Genomic DNA, 13,317 nt, shown 5'->3' on the forward strand with positions numbered 1-13,317 from the left:
AAATGGGTATTATAAAGGAAAATAAAAGTTCAAAAAAATGTAAAAACGAAACAATCTACCTATCTTTGTATAGAAGCTAGTCTGTATGATTTTTGAGGTCATTTAGACAAGGTAGAAAAAAATCCCTTTTGAGAAGGTCGAAAAAACCTAACTTGTTACAAAAGCTGGTTTTAGTGAGACCTAACCAAATTTGGCATACATTGTAGCACCCTACCTTTTAATAAAGGCAAGATACCTGTGTATAGCGCTATTCCCGGGATCACTGATAGCACACACATTACAAAATATAGTAATCATTGCAATATTATCAAATTACTACATCGTTGATCCAGAGGGTACAATAAAACCTTACAAATTGCATAGTCACATGGACTAGCTCAGAATAAACACAGCGGAAAGTAAATCAACAATGAGCCTTCATCATCTTCATGTGCCACAGGCAGTCATGTTGGAATGTAGACTCGAGATCCTACCACGTACTTCTCCTCAGAAAATCCTACACGTTTGAATATGCAGCCCCACGAATGGAGGTCAGTACAATGATGTACTGGCAAATGACACTTATATGGTGGCAGTTTTGGGCATGACTATCTACATGATATTTGGCAAGTGGAGTTTAGGCAAATTTGCATAAAGCCAATTTTATCCTATATTTTATTTAAAACAAAACATTTTATAACTCTTGAAAAGATTTTTACAAAAAGGGCACAAAGTCAAGATGACTCCCAGGTCACCACCACATACCATGGTTTTCACTTCCAGGTACGTAGCCCTGGGGCCACTCAACTAGGATAAACCTCAGGTCACCACCACATACCATGGTTTTCACTACCATGTATGTAGCCCTGGGAAAACCCCGTTCTATGTTTCTACACAAAATTTTAATCATTCAGAAAAGGTGATGAGATCATTCCGTACTTCCTTATCTAGAGACTCAAATTGTCCATAAACGGGGACATGGCTAAGATCTTAGTTTTTAACTCTGCAGAGGTTGTGCACTTTCACCTTACGACCCATTCTACCCAGAAAGAAGAATGAGACGAGACCTTTCAGAAGGAGAGAGCAACCATACCCGCAAGACCCGTTCCCACCTATAATTCTGCTACCAGCCAATGTCTTGCAACAAGTTGAACCCTCGCATCTTACTCAATCAAGACAGAGCCCATAATATCATAAGGCTGCACTGGAAGTACACTAAACACGGAAGACATAGCAATCTCTTTGTTCCTGGGTGGCAAACCACAAGTGCACTCACCCCCCAGGTCACCACCACATACTATGGTTCACTCCCATGTATGTAGCCCCAAGTAGCCACTCAACATAATCCAAAGCCACACCAATTCCACCCAGGTGTTTCATTAAGGTTATTAACTTTAATTTTTTTTTCAAACAACACTTTAACCAACAAATGAAACAAAGCATTGGCATCATTTTTAAATCACTTCTGACAATCCTAGCAAGTTGTGTTTAAGGGGTGGCTACACACTACTAGGATCTAAGCATAGCATATATATATTTCACTTTTGAAAACAAAAACCCTATCATGCATACTAATTGAAATCACTAATGCATAATTAAAATAAGTAGGATTTGAATGTCACTTGCCTTTTTGGTAGTCGAAGCGCGTTCACTTCTCTTAATCAAAATACGTGCCTCTCCGTACGAACTATAACATAGAATATAGCACAACATAAACACACCATTCAACAACAATAAAACCAAACCAAGCAAATAATCATGTAGTTAATCAATGTGTTTTAATCATCGGTTAAAGAAGATATGACATGAGGTTTGGCTTGCAAGATTTGAATTGGAGATATTGATTGGATGGATCAAATACTTGAAAAAGGAAATGATTATCTAAGTAAAGTGCTTAGAAGAAAAATGGTTGATAAGAACCTATGGTCAATTGTTGTTTGCTACTCAAGGATGGGAAAATGATATGATCCATGTGATAAAATCACATGAGTCTCAAATGACGCAACTCAAAATATTATTTAGTAAAGTGTGACAACACTTACTAAGTTAGTATGAGTTACACATAGGCTTGGGTATAAACAAATGATACATGACATTACTCAAATTACTCATTTGTAAGTTGAATAGTTTTAAACTAGTCAAAGGAGTGAATGAAAATGCATTTGGATAGACACGATATTAGTTCAAGGTAAAGTGTCTAGTGGTATTGGCGTGTTCTCTGATATGTGCAATAATAATAAAGTTTCCTGGATATTTAATTTGGTTTAGAAAACATTAATTGAATATCTACTTAACATACACAACCTTATTAATTAGCTACCGCAAGATTTATGTTTAGTAAAAATATAAACTTGAGTTCCCTGGATAGGTTACAGTAGTACAAGATTAGACCAATTGGAATTATTCAAAAATGATTTATAGAATTTAAATTATCATCAAATTACTGATTTGTATAGATTTTACTAAAGCAAGTTTGTGCACGTATCAAAGTTGTACAACTCCTATACTAAGTTGAAGCACATGATCTGAGGATTCCAGAAAGTACAAAAACATAAGATTTGGCCCAGTAGATTATTTGATATGATTTTTATAGTGAAAAAGGATTAATTAAATCATTTGAATTATGATTCGAAAATTAATACATAACATATACAGTATTCTTGCATATTTGGATTCTACATGTTATAAGCTTTCCAACGATATAAAGTTTGTAAATTTTGGACCTCTGGATAATTTTATAATGAATTTCTAAGTTGGACACATAATCTGACATTTAAGATTTAAATTTAAAACGAGTGACCGAGTTTGACTGAGACGCTGACTGTACTGTATAGTTGACTGCTGACTGTACAGTTGACTGCTGACTGTACTGCTGACTGTACCGCTGACTGTACTGCTGACTGTACCGATGACCGTACTGCTGACTGCAGTTTGACTTTGACCAGACTGAGTTGACTATGCTGATGTCATGATGATGTCATAAAGTTGACAGAAAAAAAATTGCTCAGATGGAAAAACTTTCTACATCAAAGTTGTATAGAATTAATAGATCTATCTAACGCACAAATTACTTTTCACAACGGATTAATGTGTTGGACAAGATCTGGGTTATACCTTATAAGATCTGAATCTTGTAACACGATTTTCTCTTTGCTCGTTGAACGAAACAAGGTGAAACTTGCGGCAATGGAAAGATCTTGACGAGAGGAACAACTTTCGTGTTGAAGTCATGACGATTCGAGATAGTTTTAAAACTCGATTTGGCTCCGGTTGACTCGAAATAGATCTGTAGATGAGCGATATATCCGTACGTCAAATCGAAAAACGTTCAACATGAAAGTTGTAGAGGATGATCAGATCTACATACTCACAAAAGGAATTTGGATTTCGTGGAACGAGCACGAACTAATTGAAGATTCCCTTTGTCAGACCTGACGCCTTGCGATACGAAATTATCCGTGTATGGTGGATGAAAAGAGATGAGATTGATCGGGATTGAAAGATCTCGACGAGATCTACAACTTTCGTGTAGAGCCCAAAACGATTTGAAGTGGTCTTGGTGGTCAAATCAACGAGTTAAGATTTCGTTGATGTAGGGTTTCGGGAAGAGGAAAGGGAAAACGAAACTGCGGTCTGGTGGAGACCATAGGTCGGTGGAAAAGATGGGCCTCGAAGTTAGAAATGCATAGAAACAAACGGATCTAAATTCGGAATTGTGTAGCTCAAGAAGAAAACTATGTTTAAGTGAAAATAAGTTTTACAGATTAGGAGATCGATCGATCCCTGATTGATCCGATCGATCGTGGCTCTACCGGTTGGGCTGGTCGGCCGGCTGGGTTTGGCCTGGCCGCTTACTGGGCCGGTCGGCCGGGTGGCCGGCCCGATTTCTTTTTTTTTCTTTTTCTTTTTACTTGTTACTTTTATAAAAAGAGTTTCGTAACTCCGATTTAAGTGAATCAAATTTCTATAAATTTGTAAAATTGTTTTGCTCATTTTAGAATAACATAAACACTTAACTTTATAACTTATTATTTTATATTATCTTTATTACAATTATGCCACTATGATTATATGTGATTAGTTTCAACATACGCATACCAAACAACTTTATAAAAATTTGTAAAAATAAAAATAGTGTTTTAGGAAAACAAGAAACCTGTTTAAAATCCATTTGTGAAAATAAAATAATAATTACATGCACTTGGCATATATGACTACTTGGGAAATATTTTGCAAATAGAGTTTTCTAGGGTTTTGTTTTCTCAAATACAAATCCATTAAGGATTTGAAAACTTTGAAAGCAAGGTTATGTTTGATTTTGAAAATACTTTAAAATCGAACGTCTTTTTAAAAAAATACTATTTTGGGATTAACTTGTAAATAACCTATGAAAAGTTTTAATCTTTGTGAATTTTAAATCAATTTCAAACAATCAAGCATCAAATTTATTTTTATTTTACATTCCGAAGTTTAGAAAATTTCGGGATGTGACAGACTACCACCCTTAAAGGAAATCTCGTCCTCGAGATTTGAGAAAGGTTAGAAAGTTTTGGGTTCGAGATGGGCATGAGTACTACCACCCTTAAAGAGGCTTTTGTTAGGTAGTCTTAAGTCTTGGGTTTAGGCTAAGCTGAACTTGGATATGGCTTGGCACATCCGAGGATTTGGCTTGACCTAAGGTATCTTTTGGAAATATCTAAGGCTTATGGCTTCTGAGTTAATGTTCACTAGGTGAATATTTATTCACATATAGTGAACAACATATCTCTCCAAGATGAGTCTAAAAGGTTCCTTCATAGTACGACTTCCAATCCAAATGGTTGGTTGAACTAATTTTTGATACTGATGGGTCACTCCTAGGGTCAAACGAAAGACCAACATGAGATTACTTCAAGGCATCCTTCATATTCTTACTTGTCGGTGTCATCGACGGTCTTCCGCTATTCTTTATCTAGTGGTTAGGTCTTCAAACTCACCGTAGTCCTACTGTTGGCAGCAGTTGCCTACTATAAGGGCATAATATCTATTCACCCTATGGTTCAGGATTATTGATACGTCTCCGACGTATCGATAATTTCTTGTGTTCCATGCCACATTATTGATGTTATCTACATGTTTTATGCACACTTTATGTCATATTCGTGCATTTTCTGGAACTAACCTATTAACAAGATGCCGAAGTGCCGATTCTTTGTCTGCTTTTTGGTTTCAGAAATCCTAGTAAGGAAATATTCTCGGAATTGGACGAAATCAAAACCCAGGGGCCTATTTTTCCACGAAGCTTCCAGAAGTCCGAAGGAGAGACGAAGAGGGGCCACGAGGGGGCCACACCCTAGGGCGGCGCGGCCCCCCCTTGGCCGCGCGGCCCTATGGTGTGGGGCCCCCGTGCCGCCTCTTGACCTGCCCTTCCGCCTACAAATAGCCTCCGTGACGAAACCCCCAGTACCGAGAGCCACGATACGGAAAACCTTCCAGAGACGCCGCCAACGCCGATCCCATCTCGGGGGATCCAGGAGATCGCCTCCGGCACCCTGCCGGAGAGGGGAATCATCTCCCGGAGGACTCTACGCCGCCATGGTCGCCTCCGGTGTGATGTGTGAGTAGTCTACCCCTGGACTATGGGTCCATAGCAGTAGCTAGATGGTTGTCTTCTCCCCATTGTGCTATCATTGTCGGATCTTGTGAGCTGCCTAACATGATCAAGATCATCTATCTGTAATTCTATATGTTGCGTTTGTTGGGATCCGATGAATAGAGAATACTTGTTATGTTGATTATCAAAGTTATATCTACGTGTTGTTTATGATCTTGCATGCTTTCCGTTACTAGTAGATGCTCTGGCCAAGTAGATGCTTGTAACTCCAAGAGGGAGTACTTATGCTCGATAGTGGGTTCATGCCCGCATTGACACCGGGACGATGTGAAAGTTCTAAGGTTGTGTTGTCCGTTGCCACTAGGGATAAAACATTGATGCTATGTCTAAGGATGTAGTTGTTGATTACATTACGCACCATACTTAATGCAATTGTCTGTTGCTTTGCAACTTAATACTGGAGGGGGTTCGGATGATAACCTGAAGGTGGACTTTTTAGGCATAGATGCAGTTGGATGGCGGTCTATGTACTTTGTCGTAATGCCCAATTAAATCTCACTATACTCATCATGATATGTATGTGCATGGTCATGCCCTCTTTATTTGTCAATTGCCCAACTGTAATTTGTTCACCCAACATGCTGTTTGTCTTATGGGAGAGACACCTCTAGTGAACTGTGGACCCCGGTCCAATTCTCTTTACTGAAATACAATCTACTGCAATACTTGTTCTACTGTTTTCTGCAAACAATCATCTTCCACACAATACGGTTAATCCTTTGTTACAGCAAGCCGGTGAGATTGACAACCTCACTGTTTCGTTGGGGCAAAGTACTTTGGTTGTGTTGTGCAGGTTCCACGTTGGCGCCGGAATCCCTGGTGTTGCGCCGCACTACATCCCGCCGCCATCAACCTTCAACGTGCTTCTTGGCTCCTCCTGGTTCGATAAACCTTGGTTTCTTTCTGAGGGAAAACTTGCTGCTGTGCGCATCATACCTTCCTCTTGGGGTTCCCAACGAACGTGTGAGTTACACGCCATCAATTATCAGCGATGTCTCTCTAGATTTACCATTCCTCATAACAAGGGCAAACAATATGAGTAGTCATCATGGGGGCCAATCCATGTCGCACCCAATCATTTTCTTGTTTTCAGTTTGGTATATCTCGTATTCTAACTCTTGGTCAACCTCACAAGTTTGACAAAAACTTCCATGGAGAATTGAATCAATGTTTCACTCCCCATTATTGAATTTTTGAAAACACCTCTATCGATCCTTAACTGCGGTTTTGCGTATCTCACATCCTATGCTTCTTCATCTGATAGGAAACATCTAGCTTGATTTCACTACTGTATTCTTCAGGGAAAGTTTCCGAGAAAATATTCTCTGGGTTGGGTATAGATGAGAATAGATAGAAAGATTCTAAAGAAGATTTCCTACCCAACACATTAGATCAAAGCAATTGAGCAAACAACAATCATCTAACAAGCATCAAGCAATATGTTTCAGAACACAAAATAACTAGTATGGTCATACCTCAATTTGGTAAGATCAATACTTGGTTACTTTATCGTTGGTTCGCTAAAAGATAACTAATGGTGGTCTAGTCTATTTCTATATTGGATGCATCAAGTTTCTGTTGTACTCCTTCGGTGCATCTTCGGGTGTTGTGCAGTCTGCGTCGAAGTCTTCCTTCAAGTTCTTCGTTCGTCTCCCATGAAACACTTCTTGTAGAGTCGAAGAGTATCAGGTGAAGCATCAGTTCCTCACTTCACACACACGGTCATCATCGGTCCTTGTTGTTAGTTTTGATAAAGGGGTCATCTAAAGAAAGGAGGAATTTTTTTTAAGATGGAGTAGATGAGAATACTAGAAGTTTCACAAAGCAAATATCTCTTTGATTAAAATAGGATTAGACACAATTTTGATCATAAGGTCTTCCTATTTCTAATCCAAACCTAGGGTCTCGATCCTACAGGCAACACTATGCTCTGATACCATTCTGTAGCACCCTACCTTTTAATAAAGGCAAGATACCTGTGTATAGCGCTATTCCCGGGATCATTGATAGCACACACATTACAAAATATAGTAATCATTGCAATAGTATCAAATTACTACATCGTTGATCCAGAGGGTACAATAAAACCTTACAAATTGCATAGTCACATGGACTAGCTCAGAATAAACACAGCGGAAAGTAAATCAGCAATGAGCCTTCATCATCTTCATGTGCCACAGGCAGTCATGTTGGAATGTAGACTCGAGATCCTACCACGTACTTCTCCTCAGAAAATCCTGCACGTTTGAATATGCAGCCCCACGAATGGAGGTCAGTACAATGATGTACTGGTAAATGACACTTATATGGTGGCAGTTTTGGGCATGACTATCTACATGATATTTGGCAAGTGGAGTTTAGGAAAATTTGCATAAAGCCAATTTTATCCTATATTTTATTTAAAACAAAACATTTTATAACTCTTGAAAAGATTTTTACAAAAAGGGCACAAAGTCAAGATGACTCCCAGGTCACCACCACATACCATGGTTTTCACTTCCAGGTACGTAGCCCTGGGGCCACTCAACTAGGATAAACCTCAGATCACCACCACATACCATGGTTTTCACTGCCATGTATGTAGCCCTGGGAAAACCCCGTTCTATGTTTCTACACAAAATTTTAATCATTCAGAAAAGGTGATGAGATCATTCCGTACTTCCTTGTCTAGAGACTCAAATTGTCCATAACCGGGGACACGACTAAGATCTTAGTTTTTAACTCTGCAGAGGTTGTGCACTTTCACCTTACGACCCATTCTACCCAGAGAGAAGAATGAGACGAGACCTTTCAGAAGGAGAGAGCAACCATACCCGCAAGACCCGTTCCCACCTATAATTCTGCTACCAGCCAATGTCTTGCAATAAGTTGAACCCTCGCATCTTACTCAATCAAGACAGAGCCCATAATATCATAAGGCTGCACTGGAAGTACACTAAACACGGAAGACATAGCAATCTCTTTGTTCCTGGGTGGCAAACCACAAGTGCACTCACCCCCCCAGGTCACCACCACATACTGTGGTTCACTCCCATGTATGTAGCCCCAGGTAGCCACTCAACATAATCCAAAGCCACACCAATTCCACCCAGGTGTTTCATTAAGGTTATTAACTTTAATTTTTTTTTCAAACAACACTTTAACCAACAAATGAAACAAAGCATTGGCATCATTTTTAAATCACTTCTGACAATCCTAGCAAGTTGTGTTTAAGGGGTGGCTACACACTACTAGGATCTAAGCATAGCATATATATATTTCACTTTTGAACACAAAAACCCTATCATGCATACTAATTGAAATCACTAATGCATAATTAAAATAAGTAGGATTTGAATGTCACTTGCCTTTTTGGTAGTCGAAGCGCGTTCACTTCTCTTAATCAAAATACGTGCCTCTCCGTACGAACTATAACATAGAATATAGCACAACATAAACACACCATTCAACAACAATAAAACCAAACCAAGCAAACAATCATGTAGTTAATCAATGTGTTTTAATCATCGGTTAAAGAAGATATGGCATGAGGTTTGGCTTGCAAGATTTGAATTGGAGATATTGATTGGATGGATCAAATACTTGAAAAAGGAAATGATTATCTAAGTCAAGTGCTTAGAAGAAAAATGGTTGATAAGAACGTATGGTCAATTGTTGTTTGCTACTCAAGGATGGGAAAATGATATGATCCATGTGATAAAATCACATGAGTCTCAAATGACGCAACTCAAAATATTATTTAGTAAAGTGTGACAACACTTACTAAGTTAGTATGAGTTACACATAGGCTTGGGTATAAACAAATGATACATGACATTACTCAAATTACTCATTTGTAAGTTGAATAGTTTTAAACTAGTCAAAGGAGTGAATGAAAATGCATTTGGATAGACACGATATTAGTTCAAGGTAAAGTGTCTAGTGGTATTGGCGTGTTCTCTGATATGTGCAATAATAATAAAGTTTCCTGGATATTTAATTTGGTTTAGAAAACATTAATTGAATATCTACTTAACATACACAACCTTATTAATTAGCTACCGCAAGATTTATGTTTAGTAAAAATATAAACTTGAGTTCCCTGGATAGGTTACAGTAGTACAAGATTAGACCAATTGGAATTATTCAAAAATGATTTATAGAATTTAAATTATCGTCAAATTACTGATTTGTACAGATTTTACTAAATCAAGTTTGTGCACGTATCAAAGTTGTACAACTACTATACTAAGTTGAAGCACATGATCTGAGGATTCCAGAAAGTACAAAAACATAAGATTTGGCCTAGTAGATTATTTGATATGATTTTTATAGTGAAAAAGGATTAATTAAATCATTTGAATTATGATTCGAAAATTAATACATAACATATACAGTATTCTTGCATATTTGGATTCTACATGTTATAAGCTTTGCAACGATATAAAGTTTGTAAATTTTGGACCTCTGGATGATTTTATAATGAATTTCTAAGTTGGACACATAATCTGACATTTAAGATTTAAATTTAAAACGAGTTTGACCGAGTTTGACTGAGACGCTGACTGTACTGTATAGTTGACTGCTGACTGTACAGTTGACTGCTGACTGTATCGCTGACTGTACTGCTGACTGTACAGTTGACTGCTGACTGATCAGATTTATCTTGTTGACCGTATCGATGACCAGATCTTCTAACATTGCAGTTTGATTTGATCAGAGTTATTTATCTTGATGTCATGATGATGTCATAAAGTTGACAGAAAAAAAATTGCTCGGATGGAAAAACTTTCTACATCAAAGTTATATAGAATTAATAGATCTATCTAACGCACAAATTACTTTTCACAACGGATTAATATGTTGGACAAGATCTGGGTTATACCTTATAAGATCTGAATCTTGTAACACGATTTTCTCCTTGCTCGGTGAACGAAACAAGGTAAAACTTGCGGCAATGGAAAGATCTTGACGAGAGGAACAACTTCCGTGTTGAAGTCATGACGATTCGAGATAGTTTTGAAACTCGATTTGGCTCCGATTGACTCGAAATAGATCTGTAGATGAGCGATATATCCATACGTCAAATCGAAAAACTTTCAACATGAAAGTTGTAGAGGATGATCAGATCTATATACTCACCAAAGAAATTTGGATTTCGTGGAACGAGAACGAACTAATTGAAGATTCCCTTTGTCAGACCTGACTACTTGCGATGCGAAATTATCCGTGTATGGTGGATGAAAAGAGATGAGATTGGTCGGGATTGAAAGATCTCGACGAGATCTATATTTTTCGTGTAGAGCCCAAAACGATTTGAAGTGGTCTTGGTGGTCAAATCAACGAGTTAAGATTTCGTTGATGTAAGATTTCGGGAAGAGGAAAGGGAAAACGAAACTGCGGTCTGGTGGAGAGTTTATATAGACCATACGTCAGTGGAAAAGGTGGGCCTCGAAGTTAGAAACGCATAGAAACAAACGGATCTGAATTCGGAGTTGTGTAGCTCAAGAAAACTATGTTTAAGTGAAGATAAGTTTTACAGATTAGGGGATCGATCGATCCCTGATTGATCCGATCGATCGTGGCTCTGCCGGTTGGGCTGGTCGGCCGGCTGGGCTTGGCCTGGCCGCTTACTGGGCCGGTCGGCCGGGTGGCCGGCCCGATTTCTTTTTTTTTCTTTTTCTTTTTACTTGTTTCTTTTATGAAAAGAGTTTCGTAACTCCGATTTAAGTGAATCAAATTTCTATAAATTTGTAAAATTGTTTTGTTCATTTTAGAATATAACTACTATATTAAACGTGAACAGCTTCGTGTTTTGAGAGAGTTTTGGGGAGGGATGAGAATTAACCGTAGATTGACACGTTTGTGTTTTATTTGTTTCTATCCATTAGTGTAGACTTATTTTGGTGCCTCTGAGATTTTTGGAAGAGATCAGGGTTCATGTGGTACACGCCTGCAATTTTGGTTCTCTTTCATATTGCATCGTATGGGGTTGCTGTGGTGCTCGAGCCGTGTGCCTTTAGCTGCGAGTGCGCAGGAATCCAAGCGTTGGTCGCCTTGACCCAATGTCCTGGCCCACACCTGTCTGGGCCTTGCGTTTGCTTCACGTGCCGGTTCAGTTTGTTACATAGAAAGCGATGCTATGTACCACGTGTTCACGCCCGACAAGTTCCACCTCACCAAAGTAGACGAACCGACTAGCAATCTCATCTTCTTTCTTTATCCACATCGCAACCCACGTTCATGGCCCCATCCTGCACAAACGGAATCCCGAATCCAATCGATGGGGGCAGTGCCGTGGCGAGGTTAATTCGAGGAGCGTGGTTGCTCTTTCCCACGATACATCCCAACGCTCAGCCGAATCTCCTTATCCCCTTCTCTCTCTCTAAATCGCCGCGGGACATGGGAGCAAGGCACTTGGGAGTAGGCGAGGGTTGAGCGCGTCGCGGGAGGCTTCGGCCGCCGCCGACGAGCGCCTCACGGGGGCCTCCGCCAAGGCGCGTCCGACGGGCACGAGGAGGCGCGTCGCCTCGCAGGCTCCGCCAGGCCCCGCCGACAAGCGCGATGAGGTCCGTCGCTGGAAGCTTCGCAGTGGCGCCATGCCGCCGTGGAATACAGCACCTCGCCTCCAACAACCATGAGTCGTGAGGAGGAGGCGTGTCACGGGGAGGACTTCGCCACGACGCCGTCTACTCCGCCATAGTGTCGCCGGCGAGCTCGACGAGGAGGCGCAACGCGGGGAGGGATGCACAAGGCCCCCGTCCACTTCGCGTTGCCGTCAAGAGCAGGTCCGTGGAACCCGACCGCCTCGGAATATCCTCCACGAGCTGAGCGCTCCGACCACGCCGCCATCTCGATGGCAGCTCTCCTACAGGTGTGTAGCCTCTCTCTCCCCTAAAATTCTCCATACAGTCAAGATCCTTCAAAGAACTACGACCGGGAGCGCCTCAATGGCGATTTTGTTGCTGGATCTCATCGCATCACCGCCCAAGTGCAGTGACCATCCATCGTATGCTGCTGCATCCACGGCGCGGTGACCGCGGATGCGAACCTGAGTATCACAGATGGCAACGACATCACTGGAGTGACGGCCGTACTGACATCACTAGAGCTACCGCACTGTGCCGTGGTGCGTGCTTTTTTTTGCTGCCCCACGATCATCTATGCCTCTGTTCTTCCTGCAAAAATCCTAGCCAAGCCTGTTATTGCTACAGGAGTCCAAGCCAACTACACTTTCTCCTGCTCCTGGAAGCGGCACTAGAGGGGGCAGTCGGAGTAGGACGGTGGTTATTGCTTTTGCTAGGATTCTTCCTTGAGATATCTGACCACAGAGCCGCCTAATATGTTCTTGCTGCTTCTTCTTTCATGTTTGAGAGAGTTGAAGATCTTGTTGGATAAACATATATGTGATGGTGATTTTAGTTCATGTATTTTGCCCCGAACGCATTTTCGCTGATATGCTCCTCCGTTTAGTGTATCTTTCGAATTGCTAGAATGCTATTTCTTCATATTTCTTGTTTTGATGTGCAAGCATTTTTCATGTTCCAAGTTCAGACCCCCCACAGGCTAGGACCAACAACACATGTATTTTGCCATTGGGCTTTGCTTTGTAGTTATCCCTTCAAGTTATTTATTTATGATGGAAAGTGGAAATATATTTTTCGTGCAAAATGGTCAGATACTTGTTTTTCAATCTTACATATAAG

General features: G+C 40.2%; 2 long non-coding RNA genes across 2 annotated transcripts; both read right to left on the reverse strand.

Moving 5' to 3' along the window:
* Positions 1 to 221: 221 nt before the first annotated feature.
* LOC139832562 (uncharacterized) lies at positions 222 to 3,576 on the reverse strand. Its single transcript, XR_011747171.1, has 4 exons — positions 3,351 to 3,576; positions 3,094 to 3,265; positions 1,606 to 1,666; positions 222 to 496 (listed from the first exon to the last, which is right to left on the reverse strand). It is a non-coding gene; the product is annotated as an uncharacterized lncRNA (long non-coding RNA).
* A 4,074-nt stretch (positions 3,577 to 7,650) lies between these two features.
* Positions 7,651 to 10,964, reverse strand: LOC127307507 (uncharacterized). The gene is made up of 4 exons (XR_007855634.2): positions 10,754 to 10,964; positions 10,497 to 10,668; positions 8,980 to 9,040; positions 7,651 to 7,869 (listed from the first exon to the last, which is right to left on the reverse strand). It is a non-coding gene; the product is annotated as an uncharacterized lncRNA (long non-coding RNA).
* Positions 10,965 to 13,317: the final 2,353 nt, after the last annotated feature.

This window comes from Lolium perenne, chromosome 1 (assembly GCF_019359855.2).
Source record: "Lolium perenne isolate Kyuss_39 chromosome 1, Kyuss_2.0, whole genome shotgun sequence".
In the NCBI taxonomy this organism is placed as follows: Eukaryota; Viridiplantae; Streptophyta; class Magnoliopsida; order Poales; family Poaceae; genus Lolium; species Lolium perenne.